This window comes from Hippichthys cyanospilos, chromosome 21, assembly GCF_059441005.1.
Source record: "Hippichthys cyanospilos isolate Australia breed blue-spotted pipefish chromosome 21, RoL_Hcya_1.0, whole genome shotgun sequence".
Lineage (NCBI taxonomy): Eukaryota > Metazoa > Chordata > Actinopteri > Syngnathiformes > Syngnathidae > Hippichthys > Hippichthys cyanospilos.
In genome coordinates this window covers 2784114-2796237 of record NC_142389.1, presented here as the reverse complement: position 1 = coordinate 2796237, position 12124 = coordinate 2784114, and positions in this window count along the sequence as shown.

The following is a 12124-nucleotide window of genomic DNA, read 5'->3' as shown; positions in this document are numbered from 1 at the left end:
GATGACATTGCCAAAGTGCTAACAACGAAACAGCCCAAAGTGGTATGTTACATGTGTGGTTTTTTTTTTGTGGATAAGTACGCCATTATTTTTCAGAAAATATGTACAAATGGTCAGTCCACACATGCGGGTGTTATTTTTATTATTATTATATTTATTATTATTTATTAGTCATTTTTATTGTTATTTTTACTTTTTTTTAGCTATTGTTGGCCTTTGGTATTTTTTTTTTAACAAATCTATCCAAATGTTCTGTCCAAGTTGGTGTGTATGTGTTTTTTTTTTTTTAAAGTACAAATTATTACCCACATCAAAAATGTTTCCACTTGCTTACCAATTTTGACATTGCCATTTTGGGTTTTCCTGAAACGTGACAATTTTGACGATCCGAGGATAGTTTAAACATACATGTAGTTGTACACAAAAATTTATAATGTATATGGATATATTTATATTTGATTACTTCATGTATTTTTTTTTCTTCTTTGACAAATCAAAAAGAACTCCCTTTTTAGAAACCCATTAATCCTTGGGCCAGAACCACATGCTTTTGAAAACAATTGACTCTTGAAAGAGCTCTTTTCATGTTTTCGTCTGCTCGACTGCGTCGCTTAATAATGTGTGAAAATGCAGTGAAATGCCAAAAATTCCATCTCCTTTTAGCGCCAAATAGCTGTTTTATCAGGATATAGAGATGTAGCAGAGCAGAGCACCACAAGAGTGCAGCATACCGACGCCGATGTTATCTGTGTTTGCGTCTAGCTGGAGACAGAACATATATATATATATGCATACACACTCAGACATACCACCACCACCACAACTGGATAGGGATCAAGGACGTCTCCAGCAGGAAAACGACTTCACATCAAGCATTGCCAATCTGCTGAATGGATCCATAGATTAGGATCTAAAAGCCTAGGCATGTAAAAGTGCACAGGCCCTCCTTGCTGTACCAACACACTTTTGTCGCGTATGTGTGGAGAATAAACGAATCGATAATCGAGACCTAGCTGACAGCAAATCTATATATGTATGCACTATATGTATAAATGAACCAAATAAGTCTATGCATTTGCATATAAATGATCTTGTACTGCAAAAGTTCAATTTTCTAACAAGATATCTCTCCAATAAACTATTTTTTAAATTATCAATATACGCACACTTCAAATACTTATAGCAGTACCGTGGGCTCCGTGAAATAATTTGTGTGTTTTGGAAATGATTTAGTTCAACTTTTAACAGTTAGAGATTTGTGTTTTGTTTGGTTTAGTCTTTGTTTTTTGGTGCCGCCTCTGGCCATTGTTGGTAGTGCATTTTGCGGTGGGGAAGTACAGCGTGGTTTCAGTTGGGAGCATTTGCTGTTGGTGCGCAAGCGTTGTTCCTTCTCTTTGTGAGATCTGGCCCACGAGTGTCTGAGTTGTGTTTTCTTCATCACAATGTTGTCATTTATGCTAATATGCCCAAAATGTGTCGTTTGTTGGTCCAACATGTGACTAGATAACACGTTTAACAGTAGTTTTTATCTTCAGCATGTTATATAGTGTTGTTTTGTGTTTAGCTCATTTGCATTTTCGTTTGTGCTGGGTATTTCATTTTGGTAAATGTTAGCGTATGCGAAAGTTTTGCATTGATAATCGTACTTGTTTGGAAAAAAAACATCTCTAGTACAACAGTTTTAACTTTGACATGAGTTTGAATGCAATGGTTTAATTTCGATCGTTCCAAGTTCTGAGAGGGTGTGTATACTTTTGCAACCGCATTGGCTGAGTTGTTTATTTTTTACTTTCCCACGCTTTAAGATATTTGAGCTGTACATATTTTCGGTCCCATTTTGGGCGCATTTTTTACGACTCTGCCTATCCCTCTGTCCATCTATCAATCAGCGAAATAAGGGTAAAAGTTGTATATTTGGCATTAAAGCGGCGAGCTGAAAGCGGTATTTTTTCACGGGTCCCAGATTCCCTTTCTGCTTGTCTTTCGGTCCCTTTGTCTTTCCAACTCCATACGCTTCTCATGTTGACAAATGATCAACACGCGTCTGGGCCCACATCAACAATGCATTGCCTACGGCGAAGCACTCGGTCAAATCTCAGCTCCATTCACAATTTTCCCATGATGGATTACCGACGTTGTGCTGCTGGAATCAGGAGCACCGCCAAGTGCGTATTGAATTTTATAACCACATTAGTGGAACAATCACTTCCCAGGAGATGCTGGGGGCTGTGCGGGAGGCATTGTGGATCCCCAGGTGGCAGAGTGTGCCAGGAGCCCGGCTAGGTGTTAATGGGAGACGTGAGGAAAACGCGCACCTCACAACTTGGACATTAATGTCCCGCATTATGTGCGACTGCTATGTAAACAATCAGCGTTACTTGGAAGGTATTGTTTGAAATGTCACCATGTAGCGGATGTAGCGTGTAATTACTTGTGACCTCTTTCAGTCCGCTTTTAGGGTCTCATTATAATCGGCCGAGTGGTTTTCAATGATAAACCCACTGTGAAATGTTAAATTTACCAAAAAAAAGCCATTGAACATTTGCAAATGTATTACTATAACACAGTTTAACATTCATGTTCATCCATGTTCCAGTTAATTAGCTTTTAAATTGAAATAAGTCAACCATTCCTGTCACAGTATTAAAAAGCATCAAATTTAATGAGGGCAACACAGTGGCAGACTGATTAGCATGCTAATTTCACAGATCAGAGGTCCCAGGTTCACTTCTGCCCTCTTGCGGAGAGTTTGCATGTTCTCCCCATGCCTGTGATAGTTTTCTCCAAAACAACACAAAATACGGAGAAGACAATCATAAGAGGGGTGTTTATATTTCCACCAGAAGTGAGAAATCTGCCACATTTGTGACTAGCAGCATGGTGAAACATCGCTCATCTTACATTGGTGATCATTTCAGCTGGTGCACCAGCAGTGATTTGAAGAAAATAAATTCAAAATTTCTTTTACAAAGAAGACAAGATGAATGCTCTTGTCACTTGGACAAAACATAAATTTGGATGACTAGATACGTGCCAATTTTTCATTAAACCGGGTGGAAACTGACAAGTAAACCTTGAAGTTGATGACTCAAACAAATGGCGGGCGAGGTGGTAGAATGAATCGTGAGAAAAATAAGATGACAAAGAAAATACATAAAATTTGCCATGGTAACTATACTGCGTTATGAAAAGATAGGAAGAACATAAAGGAATTGGAGTGGTAAATTAAATGAAAAAGTAGTGAACTGCAGGGAAGTCTTGAGAAGAAAATGAGAAAACAAGAGCTTGGACGTAGTCCATCAGACACCGAAGAGTGAGTTTCAAATAGTTCACAGCCACCTCCCGGGTAAGTGATGTGAGCTACAGCAACAATGAGCAGCTAGTAAATAGTTCCATAATAACACATGGAAGACTCAACATGCTCCAAGGGCTGCCCTGGCACACTCTGCCCTACAGATTTGTGGAACTGTTAAGGGGAGACTGCAATAGATTTGTAAGGCCATAAAATTAAAAAAAAATCCTTGGCCTCTGCAAAACCTAACACCCTGCGAGTGGGAGACTCGTGTACCAAAACAGACAAACAGTTAGGGAAGAAAAGATGAGGACACATCTGTACTTTTAAATTCATTGGCTTGTATTTCAAAAAGTTGGGTCATAATATTGGCTCATCAAGTAGCTAAAGACCCAATGAATATGAACGGGCACTCCTACAAGACACGTTAGTGTCTCCCGGCGCGACCATCGACCAATGAGGGCAGGAATAGGATACAAGGTTGCCGACCCCCGAGCTAGGAAATGCGACGAAACTAGCAACTACCTGGCAGTGCCAAATTGCGATATTTTCCCAGTCTCGTGACCGTGTGATTGGTTGGGCAAAACCTGTAAACGTGAATATATTTATTAAGCATCTCTGTTGAGTATTTTTGTTAAATGTGAGTTTTTGTCACATTGTTCGTTAAAATAGTCATTGATTGACTTGATTACCAAACGATAGCAAGTGTATTTGTGAAGTGTAAACAAAACATTTTGAAAAATGCTTTGAAATATGATTTCTCTGACTTTGTGTTTGATCTTTGACATTCGGTCAAATAAGACACTTGTTTTCTGTTCTCCATATCAGCTTCCATGTTTGGACAGGATAGTCAAAGAATTGCACATATGACACTCTTGTCATGCCCTCCCTTGATGAAATAACAATGGATGGTGCACTTGGTTTAGACCAACAAGCGGGGGAAATACCACGCTATAAATACATTACAAGTGCCGTGTCTGAGCCTCAAAGCGGTTTGTCATGACTGCCGCTCTTGAATTTGAGAATCCCTGAAATCAAGTGTAAGCAAAGGAAGTCAATGATCTGCGCACACATAATTACATATGTAAATAGAGTTATACTAAACACAAAGCTGAACTGGATATCTCAAGCTATGTTTCCTCTTCCAGGCACAATGCTTTGGAATCTCTCCAGTTTGGCAGCGTTGCACGTGTTATGTCTGCTGCAGACCAAACACGCTGAAGAAATGTTAGGATCTAAAGACGGGCCCGAACCTTTGTAAGTACAGTACTAACACTCAGCATCTCTCCATGTGCGCATAGTGTACTTTAGGTGCACTTACTGTGTTCAACTCGGAGGAATTTTAACACCTCCCACTGATGTATTGGAATTACATCACTTTCAGTATATACGCCAGGCACACTAATGGCCTGAGATATAATACTTGTTGACTGCAGCTTTCAGCGCTTGAATTCAAATAGCTACCTTCAGACCATTGGAAAAACCGACTCTTTTGTTTCATTTTTGCCTCGGACGTCATTATTTCGTAATTCACTGTACATGAACAAAAATCTCCTGTTTACGATTGATTTCAAGCAGGGCCTTTACAGAACTTAATTTTAAGCTATTAACACTTACCTAATTGGTACAAAACATTGTTGACCATGAAATGAAATTGGATTATAGAAAAGAAAAAAAAAATCAAACTATTTCTCACCCATTCATCATGTTTGGAACGTCGTTGTTGAAAAAAGTGGAACTCAAGGCAACTCAAATCGTGAGTCATGCATTTTAATGCTTTTATCTTTTCAAGTTCATCATTATTTTACAAAATATGTGTACTCACCAATAGCTCAAGCCGGGATCCAAGACTCATTTCAGTATTTTATTATTGATGTTGGAACTTCAGCCGTATTATGCTAAGCGGCAGCCAGCGATGAGACATTACTTTACACTTCTATTGTTGTCGACATTGTTTCCTCAGCTTGAATGTAAAATTATGCAGATATTTATTTAATAACCTGAGAATATGAGCAATAAAACTGAATGATGATAACACAATAACCAAAACTAAACAAGTTAATGACCAGAGGTGAACGACTCAACTCATATGATTTGACTTGGGATTGCGGTAAAAAAATTATATGTATATATATATATATTTTGACTTTCTGGTTTTAGTCATGTGACAGTCACAAGCTGAGCATAAGTGCGGCAGAAACGGTGTGCTTGACAATTTTGCAACAGGAAGTCGGGACCAGCTTAAAACTTGAAAGTTTTGTTCAATCCTTTGATCTTTACATCAAATATATTTCAAAGCATTGAGAAGACACTAGGGAGCTGAAATTTCACCCAAATGGTGACAACATGTCAAATTTCAACATGGCGCTATCACTTAGGTATCACACCAATGTTCATCCCTTGGTTAAATTACTGAGAGAATGATGTGGAAAAAAATGACCCCAAAATGATAAAACTTGCATTTTGCACAGATGTGCCTTAGTCCCACCACAGTTTGCCACAAGTGTTCTGGCTGCAGTAGAAGTGGAAAAACACAAGCTGGCGCACAGGGTTACTTGCCCGGCCGAGGCCCAACTATTTCAGTCGTGAGCCATAAACATGTTTACGTGGTGCGGATTTATGCACTTTCCTGTTGGGAACAAAAATGCGGGTCTACCCTAAGGAAATAGACCTGCCAAAACTTAAGGTAAAGAGTCTTCAGGTCTGTGTAATATCCTGAAGCCATGGAAAGTGTGTGTGTTTGTGCCATCTTAGTAAACCCTAACCAGAATCGGTTCTGTTACCATGGTAGCAGCTCGACAACAGCAATACACAGCGGGGAAGATGAAGATGTGCAAGCTGGAGCTGGCAAACGCTGTACAATGTTACTGTTCCAGAACATCTTTTCTACTTTCTTTACCAGGAAAGTACGGATAACTTTTAAGAGGGACTGAAATAAACAAGTAGAAAGACAGAGAAGGGCGAGGCGAGGAAAGTGCGAGGGTGATATCGTGAGTGTCTGGACGCAATTGGCAGCTGCTCCGGTCAGACATCTGGAGACCTCATTAGGTCTCAAAAAGCGGACAAGACCTTGAGTGTCTGTTTTAGCTTATAGAAATACAACGGCTTCCCTGAAGTGTGCTGATAAGACAATCTGACAACCAGGCAGTCTGAGATGAATGGGTGACTGTATGCTATGTATTATTATCACCGCGCGGTTTATTTCTATTTATTTTATCGATTGAGAGGCAGTTCAAAATGTAGTCTATGGCATTTCATTTATTTTGCTTCCTATGTTATCCGTTCCAATATTATACTCTGTTGACGCTTCAATTTTGCTCCATGTACTGCGATTTTAAAATAATAGTAATAATTACGTGGAGCCATCTGGAATTGCGACATAAGGAAAAAGATGGTTAGTATCATAGTTTTTTTTTTCAATACTTAGAATGTTTTTCGAGTGTGAGAAAAAAGGTCAGTAAATATCGTATGGTAAAGTACAATTCTAGATCGAGCGTTCGAAAAATGCTTCATTGTGTGTGTGTTGTCAGTTTTAGTTTTACTTTTTTTGACATATGGAGTCAAGTGCAAAAAAAAAAAAGGGGGCATTCAATTCTGTATAAATAAATACAATTCCATAATCTGACACACCGTGTATCCGCCTCACAGTTTAAGGGATCCGCGTTCAAATGCATTTCCTGTGTGGAGTTTGCATGTTCTCCCCGAGCCTGCGCGGGTTCTCTCCGGGCACTCCGGCTTCCTCCCGCACACCAAAAACATGCGTGGCAGGCGTATTAGACAAACTAAATTGTCCTTAGGTGTGACTGCCTTCGTTTATGTGCCTTTTGTCCTATAAATACGTTTAACAATACATTTTTCTTTTGTTTTGCCTGGAAACCAAATGAGCATCTCCAGTCATCTAAACAATCCTTTTGAAATACTTGACATAGTTGGCCGTTCCACTTTCCTCTTCCATGTCACCATAAATTGTCTCCAGCACAATAGGCCAGCTTAAAAAAAAAAAAAAAAAAAATCCAAGCCTGTAATTTTCTGGTTGATATCAGGTGACCAAACTGTGGCCAGCAGTAGCGGCGGCACTTTCCTGTGCATTCAATACAACAACAAGCAGCTGCCACCATCATTGTTCTTGCCCTCAGGCCGGCGGTCCGATAATGCAAACAGACCGGGGTCAATCGGGAAATCTCATCTCGATAACAGCAGCTAAACCAGCACATACCCGCCGCGCGCACCCTCTATTTTTTATCAGATTGGAAACTTTGAGCCTTTTCACCTCGCTGCCACGAGCAAGATCTCAGTGCGCCGAGGCTTGCGGGAAGGCAAATTTCAGCTTGCTTCGCAGCTGCACTTGAAACGAAAAGCTTCGACAGCAACTTGAGTTATACAGTAAGTTGAGCCAGAATGCCATTGAGTTTTAATGAGGCTGGATCGCACCGGCTGCTTTAAACAAATAGAGCTCCGGGAAGGTTCATTTCCTCTGCTGATTTTTTTTTTTAGGAAAGATCCAGCATGTGGCAAAAATACCAATTTAAAGGTCTTGCGAGAAAATTAGAAACGCCTCGGCGGAAAAATATTGTCTCTGGTAATGATAGAAAATTCAAGATACGAAAGGCATATGATACACAAAAATAGTAATATTGTACTTGTTACAAATGTAACGTAATGCATTACAAAAGTAATTACTGTAATGCATTAGTTTTTGCTGTAATATATTACACACAAAAATAGTAATATTCTACTTGTAACAAATGTTATGTAATGCATTACAATGCATTTTTAGACAGAAAGTGTTGGGGTTTTTTTTGTTATTTTTTCCAAAAACGCCACGAGATTGGAGGAGAAAAGTCCAGGGCAAATAGTTTACGTTCTGTTAGTACCTACGACGGCAGAGATGAGTGTTTTTCCGGTTTTCAATGACTTCGATGATTGGCATAATGCAAAAGTCCTCGAGTCATAATTGTCAAATTATGATATAATAAATATTCCTATTATTTCAATTTCATAAATATATAAATATACAGCGTAGTTACTTTTGCTATTATCGCATTTTTACAATTTTTGTAGATAAAGTCCACACAAAATACATATATATATATATATATATATATATATATATATATATATATGATGTTATGACCGTTTCAAATTCAGCCCAAATTGGGTGTTTATAAGGGTGTTTATAAAAACTCATTACAGCTCCATTTAAGGTCATTTACCCTCCGTTAAATAAATGACTCAGGAAAACATGAGCAGTATTTCCAAACAATTCCAGCACAATTTTTTTTTCTTCCTCAGTTTTAAGGAACAATTGAAAAGAACTGTGAATTTATCTCCAATGGGTGTTTCAGATTAGAAACAATGACGAAAGCTGAAACTCCAAAGGTCTGATTTTCCTCAAATATCTAAATCATCATGTTATCGGGAGAGTTGAAGGGAGTGCTTAAGGACTTTGCTCCGCAAGAGAGCTGGCAGTGACTCTATTTGGATAAACGCACTTGGATCTGGCAGACAGAGATAGCGCCGAGTTTATGCGTAATTCTCTAGATTTGATGAATACATGCGAAATCTGTGCGATTGGGAAAAGCGCACTTTATCAGACAAAGGCTTTGGAATTTCGCCGTTTAATGCAGCGAGTTTTTCTTCATTACGTGACGTGTATCGGTGTCTTCTCATTTCTAGAGCGCTGATGCAAAAAATGAAATGTCAAAAACCAAAGGCGCGGCTTGGAGTAAATTTGCGTGAATTTGTAAACGGCGAGGGAAAGGGATTGCTTTTACATCAGCCGAGAAATTAAGTCCTTGCAGGCCAAATATTAATGTCACTGCTAAGTCAGAATATATTTGAACACGCTTTTGAACTAACCAGTCAATCGTTTTAGGAGTTTGTAAATTATAAATGATCAAATTTTATGTGTGTAGAAGAAGACAAAGGGTCACAGTAATAAAATTATGCATAAACAATGTACCATTACTGGCATCAGGCGGAATCATTTTTTCTCTGAAAAACGTCGCAATTCAGGAAACCCCTAAAAGGGAAATTTTTATTCAACCAAGACATTTTCAACACTTATTTTTTTTTTAAATAACACTGATCAACACTATAGAATTGTGGAAAACAAAAAATATATTTACCACAATGTGACTCATGAGTTTTCAGCCCAACGGTTTTCATTTATGTTTTTATGCTTAGCTTTGTGATTTAATTTGATGCGGTCATTCAAAATCATTTTTAAAAATGATAAGCTATTTCAATTTATTATAATTTGGATTTTTTTCTTGTTTTACTTCCAGCATGTGATGATGCATGCCATGTGAGTGCATTGCAATATGAAATTGACTTTTATTCCTACAGTTGGTTCAATTCCCACAAGAGGAATGTGATGATTAAACAAATTTGATGAGTTTGTTTATGGAATTCTATTTTTTTTACCTTTTTTTTTTTTCAACATCATACTTCCATGCATTGGACGAAGCATTCTAAAATATGTCAGCCATCACTTTTTTTTTTTACTCATAAAAAATGTCTAATGAGAGTAAGCAGTTAGTATATTTAATTTTGTTAATTTAATACGTAGTTTTTATTTTTTTACAACTGCCACACTTGTGGCACATTACCTTGTGAAAGAGTTTTGCAAAGCAAACAAAAAAAAAAGCTGAAAAAATGCAAAATTGACCTACCACGCATGTCTACGCAATGCGGGAGGAAACCGGAGTGCCTCGAAAATCCACGCGGGCAAAATCCACACAGCGAGACCTAAGCTTCATTAAAAGCTTTGTGTTGTACAGATTTCCGCCCTCGCAGTGGACCAGAATATCCATCACTATCCTCTCTCTTTGACACATGAACATTGTAAGTTTTTAGAGTTCTTTTCCAGTTTGAGCGCTGGATATGTTTCAATTTCTTGTTCTTATCAGTGTCGGGTCACGCTGGTATTTCCCGTTTCCAACAAGAGCAGAAGGTGGCACAGGATGAGAGCTACTTCCTTTGCTGGCACACCCAACATGTACCCACTGGATGCATCCACTCAGTGGATGCTGACAGCTTGTCCTAGAAAACCTCACACAGTTTTATTTAATTGCTCAAGGGTCAAACGTTGCACACTGTGGACCAAAGCGTGGCTGAAAAAAGTTCGTTTGAGCTGATTCTTAACTTTGATCAGTCTGTTATTTCCACCAAGGATGTTGTTTCTCTCTGCGTGAGTATTTAAATGGATTCGTAGATTTGGTGGGCAAGCTACGGCACGCGGGCTAGATCCGACACGTTGGTCATTTTAATCCGGCCCGCGTTCATTTTTTTTTTTTGACTAGTAATGACATGCATTTCAACACCAGATGGCGCAGTAGGCGCAGAAAGAATATTTTTTCACTGAAATCGGGTCCAAAGCTGTATGTCTTATTTGCCAAGGAACCGCCGTGGTTTTAAAAGATATAAAAGATATACGATCAGCCGTTACTTTTCCAACAAGCACCCTAATTAGGCCGGAAACTTTTCAAGACAAGAACGTACGGCTACCGCTGACAGGCTGATAGCTAGCTTGCAGGCTCAGCAAAACACCTTTATTCAAGCAAATACCATTCAAAAAGCGAGCAGGAAGACAAGTTATTTAATGCCATTCAAACTAGCAAAAACCAGCAAGTAAGGGGAGTTTTAGAAGAAGTGAATGGTAGAGAATACACCGGAAAAAATTAGCTTAGCGTGTCAAAGTTATTGACGAAACTTAACTAGCAAGCAAAGCAAAAAAAGAATTTTTTTGTAACACTCAGTCAAATTCAAGTGAAAAAGGGGAGTCGACTTGTACCGTATTTTCCGCACTATAAGGCGCACCAGATTATAAGGCACGCCCTCAATTAATGACATATTTTAAAACTTTTTCCATATATAAGGCGCACCGGATTATAAGGCACACCCTCAATTAATGACATATTTTAAAACGTTTTCAATCACAATGTAGTAATACTCAAAGTAATAACAATAAGAACTCAAATAATAACTCTCAATTGCATAATAACTCAATGTCAATAAGAGCAACCTTGTTCAACTGTAAACACACAAAAGAAACAGGTAAAGCTTACTTTATCACTTCATTCCCCATCTACCAATCCCAATCTCAATATTGATCCATACATAAGGCGCACCCGATTATAAGGCGCACCATCAGCTTTAAAAAAAAAAAAAGGCTTTTAGGTGCGCCTTATAGAGCGAAAAATACGTTCGTTTCAGTCTTCCCACCTTAAACTGATGCTTTTTGTGAAGACATCTTGAGCTTCTGCAATGCTCCAAGGGGACTGGGTGGGGCTGCTGTGACATCTTATATTCCCTCTTAATACGTTTCTTTTTTCGAAGCCGTATATGAATGATTCTTCGCAATCTCGGCACTCGCGCGCCCAGGGAATTAAACAGAGGAATGGTCGATCTCATCATAGAGAACGTGCAGATGCGGTCTAAATGAATACAAGCAGCTGTCGCCACCAGGGAGGGCCCAGCTCGCTCGTCAAACACTCCGATGCTGTATATTTATTAGAAGCGGCTTCCTTGGGGAACCATGATCACTAGGTTGGCTGAGCGAATGTTTTTGGACCACGGCCGCTTGTGTGCGTTTGCGAAACGGCTTGTTTTTGAACCCGCCCATCCGCACCATGTTCAGCGTCGGTACATCCCATAATGAGTCGAGTGGAAAGAAGAAATAAGATGCCTACGGTATAATTACTCAGAAAATGCAAATATTTGAGCTCATAACATCATTTACTTTGGCGTGTATAATTCTCATTCGCACGCAAACCTTGTAAGTTTTTTCGTTTTATCCGTAGAAAGAAAAGACCTTTTTGTTCTTGTCAG